A 19,969-nucleotide genomic window follows, 5' to 3' on the forward strand; every position below is an offset into this window, starting at 1 on the left:
AATGAGGGTTTGATGAATTAAAATGTCTGGGAGGGAAGCTCAGCTGAAGCTTCAGCAGAAAATTAAATGTGCCAATATTTCTGCACAAAAAAGTCTGCTACCAACATTAAAGTCATAATTATACAAGGGAAGGCAATCTTATGGTAGTTAAGTTATATTAAATTTCTTTGGGGAAGTTACAATGTAAAATGGGCAATGATAACTCACATAGAGTTGCCTCAGCCAGCATTTCCTGTTCTTTTTCTGTTTTTTTTAAGGGGGTTTCCTATGCAGAAATATTGGCTTGTTTAATTTTCTTCTGAAGCTTCAGCTGAGCTCCTCTCCAACCATTATGGCTGATCACTCTCACTACTTTTTCTTTTCTTAAAAAAAAAAACCCACCTACATTGCGCCTACAGTTGATAACTGTGATCAGAGGAGACTCAAAAGAGCCATTAAGAAAAACGTGTAGCATTCATTCAGTACCGACCCCTTGCTCTGACATGACCAACAGATGGGAAGCGTAGTTGATGATGGCCCTGAATCCTATGGGGCAGAAGGTGAGTGTAATGGTGCCATATAAATCAACTTACTTGTTCAGTCCCATCCCTTTGTAGGCAAACACGGTGCATAGCAGTCTGCAAACTGTGGTTTGGCAATAATGACATTTTTCCTAACTTATATTTTGGAAATATAAGGAATGTGATTTCATTGCAGAAGAAATGCTTTTTTATGGGAAGACAATGGGAATGTTAACAACAAAAAGTAATTGTATATTTATGGGATCTGAAAAGCAATTTTAATTCAAATGAAGATGTTTGTGTAAGAATCCTTCCTTTGTTTAAATAATCATGCTCACAAATGAAATAACTCCCAGAAATCTGCCAGTCTACATCAAGAGATCAATATTGTGAAGAATAAACAAATGAATATTGCAAATTACAATAAATGGCCCATTTGCTGCTCAAAAACTTATTTTGCAAATTAAGTTTAAGAGCAAATTAAGTTTAAGAGCAAATTAAGTTTAAGAGCAAATTAAGTTCAAGAGCAATCCTATTTCCATCTGGAGCCATTTTACAGTGTAGATTTGCTGTATTCATTTTCAAACTGAAGAATGAAAGGGGGAAGGGGGAAAAACAACATTCATTTTAAAGCTCAGGAAGTAATTTGGTTCCAAAATATTGCCATGACTGACAATTGTATTGGAACATGTTTTAACAACTGTGGATCTTTCAGTAACAGCTTTAGAAACTTTTCCCCAAACCCAAAGGTTGTACAGAAGGCTCTTTTGATACATTACAATCCAATATGCAGACTCACTGAAACATTCCAGCCAAACTGTGAAAAGTGAAATCTTACTCATAGTTCATGAATGAAATCTGACATCTTTGTTGTGAGAAACAGATCTAACTAATCCAGTCATCCCTGCTATTGGTCTTGAACTCATCTCCTTGCAATAACATTACTGCAGAAAAAGTCTGGAAGAGTTTACCTCTATCTCATTTTGTCCTTTTTCCTTCTCTGAGTGACTACAGGAAAAACATTCCAAAGAGTACCCCCAAAACCCCATTTTTGTATGAGATCTCTATGTCTTCATCTTTATCTCAAGGCAGATCTGTATTTCCAGTTCACCTCAGTGCAGGAAATTTTAGAGAGCAGGAATGGATGATGTCACCAGTGGTGGGACTCAATTTTTTTACTACCAGTTCTGTGGGCATGGCTTGGTGGGTGTGGCAGAGGAAGGATACTGTAAAATCTCCAGTCAGAGGTGGTATTTGCCGGTTCTCCAAACTACTCTGAATTTCAGCTACCGGTTCTCCAGAACTGGTCAGAACCTGCTGGATACCACCTCTGGATGTCCCCCAGCTGAACCCAACCCAGCAGATAATGCAATCTCTGGCCATGTTTTTTGAGTTCTTCTCAAAGAACTCAATTGTCTTGCTCTGGCTTGAGTTGTATTGTATGGTTCACATGCTGTGTTTCAGTTCTTTGACTCCTCCGTGTCTACTGTTGCTTGCAATGCAACCCCGCTCCCTTCTGGTCACTGGTCTGCCCTCCATTGCCATTGATTCTTTTAAAGTTCATTGATGTAACAGTGCAACTATGGACCAGGATTTTTTTGGGGGCGGGGGGGGGATGACTAGATGAAATTGACAAGAGTTCTTCTGCTTTTCTTTTCTTGCTCTAGTGACAGGAAAAATGAAAGTTCCTTCATTCTTCTTTTTCCAGTCTAGGAAGGGTAAAGAAGTAGGGAATCCATTAATTATTGGCAGTAATAAACTTGACCCAGACAGGTCATCAAGTCATTATACTGGCCAAAGTGAAGGAAAGGGATGAAATTTGGAAAGGAATTTCCAGTTAGTTAATCCTCAGGAGGCACCCAAATGAAGGGTGTACTGTAAAGCAGGGGTCGCCAACCTTTTGAACCTCAGGGACCACCAAACTCATAATTTTAAATCCCATGGACCACCAATATGAATTTTGACTGACGGTGGCTTGCTGACGTTGGTGGGAAAGTCAGTTCCATATTCCAGAGCTGCAGTAGTCACAGGTACAGTAGTTCTGTGACTACTGCAGCTCTGGAATATGAGACCGATTTTCCCACCAACATCAGCAAGCTACCCCAGAGCGGATTTCCCTTCCCTGCCATTGGTCTTTCTTTCCAGTCCCAGCTTGCATGGCTCTACTCAAGGTAAGGTTTGCGCTTGGCTGAACGGTGGGGGCCAGTGGGTGGGCGTGCCATGTGGGCAGCGCAGCTTTGTGTTCCTGCACAGCCTGGATTAATTGCTGTGGGGGAGATATTTCTTTGCGGATCACCAAAATTTCCTCACAGACCACCAGTGGTCCCCAGCCCACCAGTTGGCAACCACTGCTGTAAAGCATACAAGTCCCAGAAGGGACAGTTTAATTCTTGGGTTAGTGATCTGGACAATAGAGTTGACTGTGAAATTAATCCAGACCCCTATTTTTGCACTATTTGGGACTAAAGTGACTCCCCCCTTAGTTTCAGAGGTCATTATTTGGGGTAGGGTATTGGAATAACATACTAAGTCCTTCCATTGTGTGGAGATCTGCAAGCTGCTTTAAAACAGGGGTCTCCAACCTTGGCAACTTTAAGACTTGTGGACTTTAATTCCCAGAATTCTTCAGCCAGCTTTGCTGTCTGTGACACATATTGATTTCTTAGAAACTTTAAATGTTTTAAGACTTTCTGTACACTTTAGTGAAGTAAATGTTATGAAGGCATCTTCACAATTTCATGATTACTTCAGAATGAAAAGATGCATTATGAATTACTATGGGTTTTCTGCAAATACCTTATTCTTAAAGCTTGGAAGTCCTCTATGCTAATTTTGAGGAGTAACTGATGTGAAGCACATATAGTTATTTGAAACTCTTAGTGACAAATGTAGCACTTTAATTAAAAAAAACATTACCTTGAAGAGCCCTTAAATGTTTTCATAGACTGTCATCTTAACGGCTGATACAATATATTAATTGGCTTGTTAGCTGTTGGCCTATCAAAGTCCCATTACTTTATTAATGTAATTGCCAATTGTACTTTATATTCAAGAGCTGAAAATTTATAGTCTGTAAATATAATAGGTAAAGATTCCCAAGAAGGAACATATGTACTTTCATAATTTCTGAATCACTATATTCCTTAGTCTTAAACAGTAAGACATTCATTGTTTAAACAAGGGTTCCTATATGTAATAGCAGCTGTAATAATCTGTTTATATTAGAACCATTAAAAACATCACTGTATAAATAAGATTGTTTTATGTAATCTTTCTAAAATTTGCTTTTAATTTTATATGAAAGAGAAAATATAATAAAATGAGTGATACTATAATAGTTGTTCATATTGTAATGCTATTATACTGTCAGAATAGTAACTATCACAGTAACTGTTACACTGTTATGGTTGGTGGCACAGTCTGCCAGATATTTAGACTAGATTGGCATTTTTGTCTATCTACTGAGTCATTCCCAAGAACCTGGGATAGGCAGACATATTGTTTAATAATAATAAAAGTATAATTGCAGGATGTAAGCTGTTCCAAGTAAAGCTCGTTTGCAATTGATTCATGGTGATTTTGTCAACGCCATTGGTATTCAAGTGGTGCTCCAGATATTTTGGAATTGCACCCAAAATGCCTATTACTGTTGGTACTGACTTTCCTTTCCTTTACTGCAATCATTTCACTTCTGTTTGGAAACCTTTACATTTTGTGATTTTCTCCTGTTCTTTATTTTCTAGTCTGCTGTCTTCGGGTATTGCAGTGTCCACTATCCAGATCTTTTTCTGTCTGTGAGCTTTCTATGGCATCTGATTGGTAACTGTATGAAGCAGTGTTGAACTTTTCAATTTGTCAGAACCAACACTGTTTTTATTATTGCACAGGGTAAATTTCCTATTACTTATTCCCTTTTCTGTCCAGCATCTGTTTGCTTGCTGTCTAGTCTCCCTATTTGCTAGCATCCTTTCCTGTCTATTTTTTTCACAATGCCCTCTGGGATAGATTGTGTTGAGAGAGAGAGACTTAATTGGCCCCATTGGGTCTCCCTGGCTGAGTTGAACCTGTGTTTCTATGATTCTAATCCAACACCTTAACACTGATTCATTAAACAGAAGAGAGTTTTTTTTAAAGCTTATTAGATCTCCATTAAAATAAAACAATGCCATGCAAATAAAAAGAAGTACTTCATACAACTACCTAGAGATTGAATTCATTGCTGTAAGAAATCATGCTATCTATGGACTTTAAAGAAACTTAAATACATATTTTGAAATGCCACTCATTGTTAATTGGAGTGGAACTTGAAGGTAAGCCTAAGAAATCTGAAAACTCAAGTTCTATACACATGTTTGTGAGAGCACCCACCTGCAGCACCTTGAAATAATCTTAGCATCTCCTCTGAAGAAAAGGCCTTTAAGCAAAGGCTGTATAAATAGTGTCAAAGGGAAACACACCCAGAACTCTCTGGGAGATCACAATAAACACTTTTGATATTTTGCAGATGGACTCATCATCTGTGAATTGTACAATAAAATTTTATGAAGCTTTTAGACATCCAGCTGGTTGTATTCATTGGGAGCTGGGTTCCTTAACTTCCCCGTAACAATCTCTTACATTGCTTCATATTCCTTTCCTAAGCACCCTATTCTATTTTTTTCTTATGACAGGCTACTCATCTCCAAATACAACATGTCACTTTCCAGAACACTATCAGGTGTTTCAGAGGGTGCCTCCCAGATGTATTCTTATCAGTTTTCCGATGTTAAAGGCCATAATACTATAAGCTAGATCTGAAACCATGCCAACTAATATTTATTCTTAAGTAACATCACCATAAGTCTTCCCAAGTCTTCTCACAAGTTTCAACAGGGATCATTTATTATGTAGCTACATTGGTTGAAATTGACACTTTTTAAATAAATCCAGTAGACCTAGGTTGGTGGAGTATTTTATGAAAATGACCCATTTTTTTTAAATAAAATGGATTTTGCACATGTTGGATTTGATTCTGAAACTTGATGAGACTCAACAATTTGATTGCATCATCTTTGAATCAAATGTCCAGACCAAATTTTTCTATAATCCTAATAAGAATTTTTTAAAAGTATGTTTTAAGCTCTAGAGGCCAATCTCAACTTCTACAGTAAATTAATGACTTGATTATTGCTACATTAAACTTCAAGTCAAATAAAAACATTTAGCATCAACAAAAAAAGTTAGGCAAACTTTGCTGAAGAGAGAGAGCCAAAGATGAAAATCTTCAGCCAGGCGAGAACGTTTTGCGTGGTGATTTATTGAGCATGGATTTTGTATAGTTCTCAAAACTAAATTTGTGTTTTTTAAAATAGTGAATTGAATGTTTGTAGAGCATTCTGCCCCACCTCCCAGCCTTACAATTTTCTGCATGTTACTTTTATTTTGCTTGGCGGTGGTTGTATTTATGCTACTTATTTATTTTTTATTTATATAGTTGTTCAATTTGGATAATCACTCATCTCAAACTAGTGTTTAATGTCTTTGTTTTGATGATCTGCCTTTATATTCTTGATATTGTCATTCTTAGGCTCCATTCTCCTAAGAGGATGGAGAAAAGGAAATACAAAATAAATTGATAGCTAAACAAATAAAGATTTGTTTGAGGCACAGGAGTGAATGAAAGATATAAATAATCTTTATTAGAATAATATTCACATCTTGGTATATTATGAGAGGAGTATAGCTGAAACAGCACAGAAATGCCAGCTCAGCAGCCTGTTAGCTGCATATTAATTTATTCTAGTTAGTCAAAGCACTATTTTCAAATTGGCCATGGTTTACCATCATTGGCTTAGGCTGGGATTATATTGCTTCCTGTGCCCTTGATATGTTATTATAGATCATCTGAAGGAACTTGGAATTCCCAGCTGATCTACCTAAGAATTTTGGTATTTTTTCCAATGGATGGAGAAAGGTTTCAATGAATGGTAGGATTTTATATTTTCAAAAGTGGGGCCCAGGTATTATTCATTTCTTTATTATAATAGTTGGGGATTAATTGTTCCAGACTTAAATGCAAGCCCCTGCTTTATCTATTCTCTTCTTCTTTGCTTGTTGTTTACTACCATGCACAACAAAAAATTCTCAGAAGCTCAAAGGTTTGCATACATTTTTTTTACCTTCATTTTGCTTAATATTTAACAAGGTAATATGGATTTTGCAAGTTTCCTGTTTCTGCTTTAACACTTCCATCTTTCGCTCTTGGAAAATATGTCTGAGGCTGAGCGCAATTTGTATCCAAGGTTGCAGAACCATTGCAAAAAGATTTCTCATTGATCAGAAATGAGAAAATAACTTTAACTGAAGAAAGAGTCTACATTGGCCAAGTTCTTTTCACTTGTGGATCTCCTGTTAAAGTAATTTAGCACATTAATGCAAGTGAGAAGTCTAATGACATGTATCAAACAGGAAATTGATTCTGGTTTCTAACTTCCTCTGAATATTGAAGCTGCCAATAATAAAAGACTGCAGGGCAAAGTTGACTGACTGTAGCAGTAAAGGTGAAGCAATATCTGTCCATTTGCCTGGAATAGTATAGGGCCTCCTGCTTAAGCAGGTGGTTGGACTAGAAGAATTCCAAGGTCCCTTTCAACTCTGTTATTCTGAATTATGTAACATTGTCCGCTGACAAAGAGAAGTCTATCATCCAATCTCTTACTGATAAAAAACACCGTCTTCTTCAGTGAGACTAAATGAGCCAAACAATATTTTATATTAGTATTATTATGCATAGTTCTCCCCCTTGCAGACAAAATTTAAAATGTTACGGCAGAGGTGAAGGGCAGGAGGACTGAGACATGCATATCCCATTACATTTAATAGGGAGGGGAAAAAGGAAGGATATATGAGACCCAGCATTTCCAGTGGATTATGACATATATTTATCAGATTTTTTTATCCTGCCTTTATTGTTTTATAAATAATGCAAGGCAACACATACACCTGATACTTCCTCCTCCTCCCATTTTCCCCACAACAACTCTGTGAGTTGGGTTGGGCAGAGAGAGTGATTGGTGTAGTCACCCAGCTGGCTTTCATGCCTTACAGATGTCTGGGGCAAAATGAAGACGGGTGTCCATTTATATCAGGATGCAAGTACACACATACATACAAATACACACACACACATACTGCCTTTCCACTAAGAATGTAAAGTGTTAGCTAAAAAGATACTCCTTTGGTCTTTTTAGCTGCCAGAAAAAGGGAGTGGGGAAAAACAAGGCATTCTTGAAATGCCTAGATAAGCACCTCGGTAGCCTAAAGTTGTCTGAGCATAAGAAAATTATTGGAGAGCATGATGGATAACTCTTAGAGACAGATGTGTCCCATTGGAGAACAACATGGCATCAACATGGCAATTTCTAATAAACCAATTTACTTTTTCTGAGATGTGGTTAAAGACTTTTGATTTGAATGAGGGTGGATTTGTTGGAGCCCTGACATCAAGAAGGCTTAAATGGGGAATCCTTCATCTGTACAACAACAATCCTGCAAAGTAGGTTTATCTAAGAGCCAGTGACTAACCCAAAGCTAGCTATTAAATTCTATGGCTCTTTTATTCCCAATCTAGCACTTTAATCGCTGTATCATCACAGGCCTACTTGAAGACCAACAACTTGGAATCTCCAAATTTCATAGAAAGATGGGTTTTGAAAATATGGAATATATTGCAAAGAAGAAATCAAACCTGGGAATATGATCTTTTTTGGTACTTAGTATTTCACTCAAGGGCCTGTTTGGAGGTTCTCCAAAGCTGAAGTCTGAGAATTTGGCAGGGATAATGGCTAGGCTCACAGCCAATTCTTTTAAAGCTCAGAGGTGTCTATTGGGGACTTTAAGTTCTGTTGTTATAATCTTACTTTATTTATTTTAACTGTAAACTATGTTAAATGATGAGCTGCTTAGAGAGTCCTTCTGAGGACAGAGGGTAAGCAGAGACATAAATTTGTTGTTGTTTGCTTACAGTGCACATTTCTGGGCAAGGATAAATAATGAATTCAGTAATATCCTCTGCAGCTAATTTTAAATATTGCACACTTTTGAAGGGTCCTTGGTGCTCTCTGAGCCTCGTTATTTTCTTGCAGGCTTCATTACCCAAACTAGGCAACAGCATCAATGCTAGTTCATTGCACACTTTTATGAGCACAACTTGCAAAAACGGAATAGCTGCCTGCATGTACTGTAAGACAAGACCCACAGATGCAACAATTTCCACTTCTTAAAGAAGAAGCAATATTATGAATAAGGAAAAGGTAATTAATTCAGATTAACTCAAGCATGACATGGGTCCGATCAATATCTTGCAGGCTGATCTGTCTCAGGATGCTGTTGAGAGAAGAAAAGAATCATAATTACTTCCTTCAAGAACTTGAAAATATCTTTTTTTCTTCTGTTCAATCATGTCCAATTTATTTATTTATTTATTTATTTATTTATTTATTTATTTATTTATTTATTTATTTAGTCAAGAGCTTACAATATAACAGAAACAAGAAAAAAACGTAAGTTTAAATACAAGAAATAGGAACTAATAATTGGGGACAATAGGACAGGGACGGTAGGCATGATTGTGCGCTTATGCACGCCCTTTACAGACCTCTCAGGAATGGGGTGAGGTCAATAGAGGTTAGTTTGAGGGTAAAGGAGTGGGGGTTTGAGCAGGTGACAACAGAATCAGGTAGTGAGTTCCAGATATAGATCACTCTGTTGCAGAACTCGTACTTCCTGCAATCAAGCTTGCAATGGTTTACATTTAGTTTATATCTGTTCTGTGCTCTTGTGTTGTTGTTAAAGCTGAAATATTCATTAACTGGTAAGATGTAACATATGATGTTATGTACTATGCTTAAGTCTAATCTTGGACGATGTAGTGCAAGGTTATCTAAGCTTAGAATCTCAAGTCTGGTGCTGTAGGGTATTCTGTTGCGAACAGAGGAATGTAGTACTCTTCTGGTAATATACTTCTGGACTCACTCAATTTTGTTTATGTCTGATATACAATGCAGATTCTAGACAGCAGAGCTGAATTCAAGTATTGGTCTAGCAAAGGTTTTGATTGCCCTGGTTTGCAAATCAGTATTACCAGAGGAGAAGCTTCATAAAATTAAATTTACAACTTTTAAAGCCTTTTTGGCAATACTGTTGCAGTGAGCTTTGGTGTTTAGATCATTCAATATCAGAACTCCAAGATCCTTGACAAAGTGTGGGTAATCAACAAGATCATGTCCACCTAGCTTGTATTTGGGATATAGATTTTTTTTTTTTTTACCAATGTTGTAGGACAGACCACTTATTGGTAGAGATTTGGAGTTGCCAACAGTTAGACCAGTCAAACACATTATCAAGGTCTTTTTGAAGGATGGTAGTGTTGAATAGTTTTACATCATCAGCAAAGAGGACACAGTTGCTAATAAGGTGATCACAAAGGTCATTAATATATAGTATAAAGAATGTGGGTCCTAGAACGCTCCCTTGTAGGATGCTGCTGAAAACTGGTGCAGGGTTTGATAGGGTGTTTCCTATTTTTATTGTTTGTTGCCTATTTGACAGGAAGGCAGTAATCCACTTGTGAAGGGATCCAGAAATGCCATAAGAATTTAATTTTAATAGTAGTTTGTCATGTACCACTGAATTAAATGCTTTGCAGAAGTCAATGTAAATTACATCTGTTGATTTACCCTGGTCAAGAAGTGTAGTCCATATGTTTTTGCAGTGTAGAAGTTGCAAATTGCAGGACAATTTTTTTCTGAAACCAAATTGTTTATTGGACAGTAAGTTGTTTGACTCTAGGTAGAAGCTAATGCATTGATTAAGAATTAATTCCATCACTTTGCACGTGATGCAACACAATGGCCTGTAGTTTTCAACCAGGCAGGGGTCACCTTTTTTGAAAATAGGGATGACAGTTGCTAAAGACCATAGGTTTGGTAAGGAGCTGGTTCTGAATGATAACTCATATATTATGCTTAGTGGTTCAGCTATGGTAGTGGAGAGCTTTTTTAAGAAGAATGCACATAAGCCATCAGGGCCAATAAATAAAGATGGTTTAAGTTGGCGTATTACATTTTCTACGTTATCTTCAGTTCTTGTAGATCGTTGTAGTTTGTTGTCGTACGATTAGGAAATGTGGGGCATAAGCCATTACTGCTAATAAAGACTGAACGTGTTGAAGAGGTTTGCCTTAACGGCTTCATTGCTATAGACATTAGGACCTTTTAGGGGTGGGATGGTTTTTGAGTCTTTAAGTTTGGTGTTTACAAAGTTATAGAAGGCATGGGTGGATTTTGTGTGTAGAAGATTTTCCTCTTGTTTGCAGTGATAATAGGTACATTCTGCCTTTATCTGTCAGCATAAGGTGTTGTAATGGTTTTTAAAGTTAGCTACATATTTAGTTTTGTTTTTACGCCATAACATTTTTTTTTTATATTGAAGTTTTCTTATTATTTGGGGTAAATTGTTTTTTTTTTTTTGTTTATGGGGTTACTAATGGAACATATAGTTTAATGACTCTTTCAAGTTCAAGCAAGAAGACATTATAATGTTTTTCTGTAGCGTTACAGCCAGAGAACAGAATGTGCCAATCAAGAGATAATAAGTCGACCGCTAAGAGTTCATAATTGGCTTTTTTAAAATTATATTTTGGAGATCCATCATTGTAATCCTCTTTGAAAGGGTGTAAATTTAGACAAAAGTCAATCATGCTGTGGTCACTGTTTGAAAAAGGTTTCTGTATTTGTAGGCCATAAATTGAGTTTGAGCTGTTGCAGAAGATGAGGTCGAGACAGTTGTTTAGTCTGGTGTTGTTATATACTAATTGATCCAGTCCCAGTGTGGTAACTGCATTGTACAGGATTGTATGATGGGTTCAGATGTGCATTCATTTAGTGTCCAATTTATAAGAGGTAAGTTGAGGTCACCAAGAAAAATGAGAGGGTGTGGGCAGGAGGCAGCCCATGCCAGTAGTGAAGTTAGCTTGTTTGCATGAATTATATCATAGTCAGGGGCTCAATAGCAAAGTAAGAAGCGGATTGAGGTGTTTAAGGACAGTTCACAGATGATGGTCTCAGGAAGAGCAAGCTCTTGTATAATTTGGATCTTTTTTAGATTTAGAGACTTTTTATAGAATATAGCAACTCCACCACCTCTACGCATTTCGCGATCTGACCGAAAAACTTGAAATTCTCTTGTAGTGGTAATGGAGTCTGGGAAAGATGCATTTAACCCCGTCTCACAGACAAATATAATGTCAAATGTGGCTGAGCTTAGAAGGATGAGGAATTCATGCATTTTATTTGTAAGGCTTCTTGCATTGAGTAGTTTACATTTAAGATATGAAGTAATGGGTCTGGAGGACATAAGGGGCGTGTATCCCTAACATTGGGTGTTTGTGTGATGGATATTGTGACGTGGGTTGAGGCTCTTGCTTTTGATACAGTCAGCACGGGAATCAATGTATAGATTTGTATTACCTAATTCATGTAATCTTTTGAGCTTAGAACGTAGCTCCCGGGATTGTACACATTGCTGTAAGGTTTGATCAGGGCGAGAATGAAGGTTCTTATGGTTGTTGTTGCTCTTTGCTAGTGAATTCCCTGCAGTTTACTTCGCAAGGTTTTTCAAAAGTGATTTGCCATTGCCTCCATCTGAGAGGTGAGAGAAATGACTGGCCCAAGATCACCCAGCTGGCCAGGAAGAGCATTTAATTCGGTTGTCTCACTTATTTCAAGATTTATAAATTCATCCCTCTCTCGCCCAACCACTCTCATTCCTCATTTGCTCTGAGGAATTTGAACAGTTTATCTCCTGTCCAAGCAGCATCACAGAAAACACTCTGTGAATAGCCTCTGCTTATCACCACTTTTACATGGCTTCTCTAAGCAAATGTTTAGCCCTACTTGACTCAGAATGAGTGCTGTATTGATTATTAGCTTGAGAGAAACATCTGGTTTTCATTATAAATAGTAGCAGACCAAAAAGGGGGTGTAGTACTGGGCAATGCAGTCACTTAATAGTCATTAGGGATATATGTGTGTGTGTTGTGTATCCTGTAATTATTGAAAGCAGAACATATATGGATCTGCAGATCTGATTCCAGAAAGAAGAAAACCTTGTATCTGCTTCGTATATTTATTTACTCAGTAATAATTGGTCTTCTGAAATATTGTTTGTCAGAGATCTTAGAGATTTTGGATTATGGCAAGAACTTTTTTCTGGAAATCTCAGAAAACTTCAGGAAAGCTCATAGTCAAGATGGCCTCCTTAATTTTTTGCAAGCAACAAAGATCACTGACTATGGATCATATTTCTCCACCTGATGCTCTCCTTTTCCATTTGAATTATATGCCAGACACATCTGGAGGATGCTGAGGTATGGAAGGTTACCATGAAGTATAAACTTCACATTTTGCCTTTGGCCATTCATAAAATTTTGGCTGCATTATTATGTGCAACCATAGCAGAAATAACTAGTGTGAAGTTCATAGGTAACAGGGCCTTACTTACTGAATTATCTATGTAACATGACATTTTAAGAAATTATTTTAATAAATATTAAATAGGAAGTTTTAAAAATAAGCAGTATTTATACTTCATTATCTACATTTCTAGAATGTTCATGTTCTCTAAAGAAAACTTTCCAGATGGTTCTCCAGTCTAATTTTTAGGAATCTACTTTACACAAAAGGATGCTCATGTAACAAGTGGACATTTGGATTACATGGCTGGTTGTTTATTCTATTTCTTGAACTCCTGAACATCTATGCAAGGAGCAAGTCCATGTATTAGCAGTTGCACATGTGTAGTTTTCCATGCAACTAAGTTCCCAGCATGAACAAGACCTCTAGTCATATTGTAATTGAATAGCTCCCCTTCAGATACATGCTAAAACATGCACACTGAAGTTTACATCAGAGGCAGATCCTTATGTGATTAGTCCTTCAATTAAGATGAGGGGAAAATATGCATTACATAAGCTGCTGCAGGAGAAAATATACAACTTTCTTGACTTATATCTGAAGCCGAGGATATGGCTATAAGCTGCCAAAGCTGCCACAGTCAGTTCTCATCTTGGCAAAAACCAGTAGGCCAAAGGTGTACAATAAACAGAAATGAAAACTGGAATTCAATGTAGATACCCTTCTCTTATTACAAGGTGAAATACAAGCACTGCCACACATGACTTTGCACCACTTTAGGATCAGAACCAACAGCAATATCCGTGTTCAACGACTAAATTGATTTCTTTCCAGCCTAACTGCAGTGTAGTCAAAACTTTTAAGTCCCAGTTTCCAGCTGAAACAGAGCTCTGTGAAATTTGGAAACTGACGTCTTCCCATTGGTTGTCTGCAATTTCTCTCAGAATTGTTAATGGAATTTTTAGTCTTATTCCTTTGTTCCCAATAATTATATTCAGTCTTTCAGTTGGAAAGTCCTATGACTTATAACATATACACGCAAAGTGGTGCTGCTAAATACCTACTTTGGTGCCCTTCATGCTTCCAGCACCATGTAACTTTCTCCCTTTATTATTTATTATTTTCCACCTTTATTATTTTCACAAATAACTCAGGGTGGCAGACATATCCAACATCTGTTCCTTCTCCGGTTTTAAGTGGTGATGATGATATGATAAAAATGCACAGAAAAATAAGTTGCTGCAAACCAGAGCACCATCCAGCTCTGAGCCATATGTGAGTCCCAAAGGTAAAGAGCATTCTGGGGACCAATTTGACCCCTGTTAAATAGCTCTTTTTTGATTGGCCATAGTCACCATGAAAGTCATTTTGTGCCTTCTGTGTCATCCCACCTTTCTTGCTGATCAGCCTCCCCCTACAACATAGCTGATCCTATTAGCTTTCCAGAAGGCCATGAACTCTTGGTTATTCCCCCAAGCAATGGAGCTAGGGTGCTAGTAAAGCTCTGATGTGAGTGCAAGTGAATCTTTTGTAGGTGAGATATCTTAGGGCCTCAATTTGCTACTTTTTCATTCTATGGATTATGATTTTATTTTCATTTTATCTACTTTACTTTTTATTCAACACCTAGACTACCTTTGGTAGAAGGACAACCTCATTATTATACTACATAGATAAGCAAGCATTTCATTACAACCAACATCCCAATTATCAACGTATTCTCATTCAAAGGAGGCTAGACTCCATATGACCAGTAATAAGATTTATACAAATAAACTACTCAAAGCCACAGGGCCAGTAGCACTTACATCACTAACTAATGACAGGAACCAAAGCATGTCTGCCTTTAGCTCCTCTAGTTTATTTTGAGCAAGAAGGGGCAGGACTGCTCCCTTTTGACTTATGGCCAGACCAGACCAGACCAGATTCCACATTTCCATAATGATGTTGATTTTTATGGAATTTGTGTGTTTTTATCTTGACTTGTGGAGGTTGTTTGTGATTAGAACAGCTTATAACTGCAGAAAAACAAATAGATAATATTCTTCCTGGGAGGCAGGGGATGTAAACTTTAAGTAGCTTTTCTACTACTCAGTGATGATTTTCAGAAAGTGCTCCTTCAGTTCTGTCTTCCCAGCTCAACTTCCAGAGATCTAGACTCTGAATCGTTGGTTATGTTTATTTGTTTTATCCATATTGAATCAAATGTTCTCACTTCTTCAAAGTCTTCTCATGTATCTCTTGTTTTGGTGTTTTAACTATTTCCTTTATCACAATTGTAGTTAACATTAACCTAGCTGTCTCTCTCTTACTGCTAAAAATAGACATGGCATTGCCAAGAAATAGATTACCATGGGTCAGACATTTACATTTCACTGTTCAGACATTTCAGTAGCTGAAATAAATGTACCAAGTAAAGTCATATTCATTTGTTAGATGGAAGGAGGGAGGGAAAAGTATTTAGATGTGCTGTTTAAAAGTACAGTACAATATCCAAGGTTTGGGATGGAACAAGTTCTTTGCATCCCTCTTCAAACAAACAGATGATATTAATGAATTGCTGCTCTGGCCTGAATAAAAGAGGCTTCATTCAGTTGCCGTAGTATCAGCTATTCTGGATGAACCAAATTGTTGTTTAGCCACATGTAGAGCCAACTTCTACATGCTGTTTAACCACAGGCTTGAGCCAACTAATGAGGCAGCACAAGGCAGTTTTACCAAACTGGTCAAAGGCATTTATCTTCCTCCTCAAAAACAACTGCCCTAGATCTGCCCTTCAAGCCAAAGCCTTCAAACTGGGGGTTCAGTGCTGTTTATTGCTCTCGCTGTGTGGGGCCTGGATAGACAAACAAGAACAGGCGAAGACAATCCTCATTGACAGGAGAAGTTGTGAACATTCCAGGCCTCCATTTTAATAGCATGAACCTTTGCTCTTGTCAACACAAGCAACCTAATAACGTTGGAGAGCTACACAAGGAATGATAGTTGGAGGGAGGGTTAGTCCTCTATCTAAACGGGTGAAGGGGTTTATCTCTTAACAGCCTAAAACATACTGAGGGCTAGATAAAGAGTTGGAGTGACACTTGTAAGGGATAAATTCAGGAAAGACCAGTTGGATCTTGGATAAATGAGGTTCGAAAACAGACTTCAGTTGCTATATCAGTGTTTTCATTTCTCCATTTTTGCCAGCATTCATTTTCCAAAGCTTCTTTCTCTTTCTTATTTACAAAATGAAATAGTTCTGAAGGATGGCATTTATCAAGCCTAAATAGCCTCTTTTAGTTGAGGTAAAAATTTACAACAAAATAATATCATGAAGCAAAAGAAGGGAAAGATTCAAAATCAAACTGATTTTTCAACTTGGAGTAAAACCACTTTAGCACCATATTTTCATACAACCAGAGTACTATGCTGGATCAGCTGCATAGCACGGCCAGTAGTACAGTTTTTTCTGGAGATTTTATGAAGAATGACTAAGAAGATACCCCGTAGTCTTTCTGCTGTCAAATATTATTGATCAGGATGAGAGAGGACTTGGTTGCCTTCCACTTTCATTTTATTTATTTAATTGTAACAACAGCAATTGTCTAGTTCTGATCAGGATCACTATCCTCATAATGGATGGAGCTTAATATTTTACACAGGACTTACAGAGATGCAATGGATTAATTTTTTAATGTAATTTTTGTTATTTGAAAAAAACCTCTTTGGAGCTCTTTTTTTGAAAAAATCTTTGTATGTATGTGCACACCATTTACATCACGGGTTTGGGGAAAATAATAGATATTCCCACTCTATGTGTGTAGGCACCAACCCAGATTGGGCTATTGTTTTTTTTTCAAAGCAGGAAAAAGGTCCAAACAATATGGCTAGTTGTTAAGGACATAAACCATGTGATAACTCAATTTTGTATATTTTAAGTATAAAGGAATTTTAATCAACTGTGGATGATCTTGAAAATGCTAAGCAAGATCAGACAGACTAGTGGAAAACCATGAAAGAATACTGGGGCTGATGACTAGGCTGGAAATACCCCCGCCCTTACACACAAAAGGCAATGGGAAACTACTTCTACACTATTTCCAAGCAAAGAAGTAGAGTCACATGAATTGAGCTTAATTAAAGAGAAATTTTATTTTTTTGTTTTTGTATCATTGTCATTAAATTGTGATACTTTATTCTTCATGATTTTGAAATTCTTAACTGAATAAAGAATGGTATAAATGTTTTGAATAAGATAAAAAATAGCTATAAAATTAATTATGTAAATAATTTGGAATGTGGAAATTTGCAGAGGGTTCTAAAAATGGAATTAAACCAATGTATGATCACACAACCTAAAGGAAAGGACAAATAAGCCCAAGACACATGGAACAATAGATCAAAAAGCAAAAGTAAATAAAATTTCTTTTATTGAGATTGGCTATAATAATAGAACATTACAAGTTGTACTTCATCCTATTACTTCAATGAATTAGGGAGGTGTCTGTGTGATTTTCTTCTGAATATTTTCTATTTTCTTACTTACAATTTGTATTATTCCTTGTTGTTCTGCCAGTGGAGCTTGCATATCTCTGTTAAGTCACCTTCCTTACTCTCTGTGCCTGCCACCCAGGCCATGAAATCAGACAAAACTTCTCATTAATATTATCCCAGCTTCCATATATCACAGATTCATAGTTGCTTAAATCAGGGGTTTCTAACCTTGGCAACTTTAAAACTTGTGGACTTCAACTCCCAGAGTTGAAGTCCACAAGTCTTAAAGTTGCCAAGGTTGGAGACCCTGGCTTAAAAGAAGGGTTGGCAATAATTGTCTGCACCTGATAGCGCTCTGGAATACACCAAATGGTATTGGTACAGACAAAAACAAATAAAGAAATAAAAAGAGTAAAAGAAAGAGTTTCATGAATTGCCTTATTGGAGAAGCAGTAGTAAAATTGAACTTGCATATCTCTGTTAAGGTCACCTGTCTTACTCTCATTGTTGACAGAACCAGCAACATGCAGCTGGAAGAATCAGGCTTTTCTTTCCCAGCTGAATTGACCAGAGCAACAATTCTTTTTAAAAAGAAATATCTAAATATTTTTCAAAAGACTTGCTAAGTATATGTTTAAAAACAGAGCTAATGCTAAAGCCATGTATTTAAAGTGTTCACACACTACCTAGTCAGGCATCCTTGTCAGTGACATGTGTGATGATCAGCAGAGGTGGTATTAAGCAGGTTCTGACCAGTTCTGGAGAACTGGTAGTGGAAATTTTGAGTCGTTTGGAGAACCGGCAAATACCACCTCTGATTGGAGATTTTACAGTATCCTTCCCCTGCCACACTCACTAAGCCATGCCTACAGAACCGGTAGTAAAAAAATTTGAATCCCACCCCCGATGACCAGGTGTCTGTCTTCCTAGCATCTTAAGTGGATGGCCAAACAGGATAGGTCCCAGTGACCAGATAGTAGGGAATGTGCCTACAACAGTCTAAAGTGACCATAGCTATATTATCACCAATGCCATCAATAAGATATTGTGGGCTATTCATAGTGGAAGTCTGTTTGGCGATTTTAGGTGAAGGAAGAAGGGAGAAAAAACTTCTTTAGAACAGCTACTAAATACAAATTTAGTACAATGGTCTGATGATGAGATGAAGGTAACATCATGAAGATATGTTCTTCAAAAATATTAGCAAGATATTTTCACAGGATTTGAACCACCAGGAATGAAATGGGATCAAATCTACAGATCCTGTTCTGACCTGCTCAATATAATTTTTTAAAATCCCATCTAATTTCTACTTCTGCTGCTGTTGGATGCACATGTTGCTTCTTCTATCTGGCAAGAATAATAGGAACACAGGTAAAAAGCGGAGTCTCTTTTTCTGAGAACTGGGATGTTACTATATTTGTATTCTAGGCTCAGAGACATGAAAGTCAGGGGTGGGATTCAATTTTTTTCAACTGGTTCTGTGGGTGTGGCTTAGGTGGTGGGTGTGGTTTGGTGGTCATGTGACTAGGTGGGTGTGACCAACTCAATATCACTCACATCGAGGCACGCATCTCCTAGCCTAGCCTCTCATGACTATGGGGATGCTGCAACAGCTGTATGTGTGAAAAAGGGTCATATGTTACTTTTTTCAGTGCCATTGTAACTTTGAATGGTCACTCCACACAAGCAAAGTACCAGCCAAGGAGGGGAAAAAAACTCCAGAGAAGTCTAGTCCTGCAAGGAATGTAATAAGGGTTAACGGAGAGGCAGTTTCTGTAAGCAACACCAGAATGTTTCCTTCCTGCCTTCCTTACAGGATTAGGCCAGTAATTTCTTCTAACAACTGGTTCTCTGAACTGCTTGGAATGTTAACAACCGTTTCTAGCGAATAGATGCGAACTGGTAGAATCCCACCCTGATGAAAGTACTGAAGAATCCCAGGAACCTGCTAATCTGAGCACTGGAACTTATTACAAGTAAATTGACTTCCTGATTCAACCTATCACATTCTCTGTGCTGAAGGAGATAGATTTGAAAACAAGTTTCTAGCAGTCAAGTCATAGCAAGACAAAATCAATTATCTTGAATGGCCCAGCTTGCCATACCAACACATTTCACTTTACATAATATTTTTTTTATTAAAATAGCTCAGGAATAGCTCAGGAATCTTAAAAACCAGGCAATAAACACAAATGATTACTCAACTTTTTTTCTTTAAATAATTCAAGCATATGCCCAAAGAGCCCCAGAGAGTAAAGAAACTATTCATCATATTGTAAATATGTCTGAAATATTGACTAATTTGTTGAATACACTGCTACCTAATAATTAACTGAGATACCTACAGAAAGCAATGCTTAAATTTAAATGTTTATACCTCAGATCAACCAATCTGACATGAATTATTAAAATATCTTTGCCAATAAGCTTTGAGTGTTTTGATTCCATCAGATTATACCATCAGACCATAAGAATCACATAAACCACAGCATTACCATCCTTTCAGAGAGGCATCTGAGGGAAAAAAGAGGCTAAAAT

At 37.2% G+C, this 19,969-nt stretch overlaps 1 long non-coding RNA gene across 1 annotated transcript in view; it reads left to right on the top strand.

Annotated features, from left to right (window-relative positions):
- Positions 1-333: 333 nt before the first annotated feature.
- Positions 334-19,969, top strand: part of LOC148127612 (uncharacterized) — a 40,715-nt gene continuing 21,079 nt past the window's right edge. Inside the window, exon 1 of the long non-coding RNA XR_015740972.1 lies at positions 334-539. This is a non-coding gene — a long non-coding RNA (uncharacterized LOC148127612). The remainder of the gene's footprint in view (positions 540-19,969) is intronic.

Source organism: Pseudonaja textilis, chromosome 1 (assembly GCF_049901715.1).
Source record: "Pseudonaja textilis isolate UNSWEBS1 chromosome 1, rPseTex1.2, whole genome shotgun sequence".
Taxonomy (NCBI): Eukaryota; Metazoa; Chordata; class Lepidosauria; order Squamata; family Elapidae; genus Pseudonaja; species Pseudonaja textilis.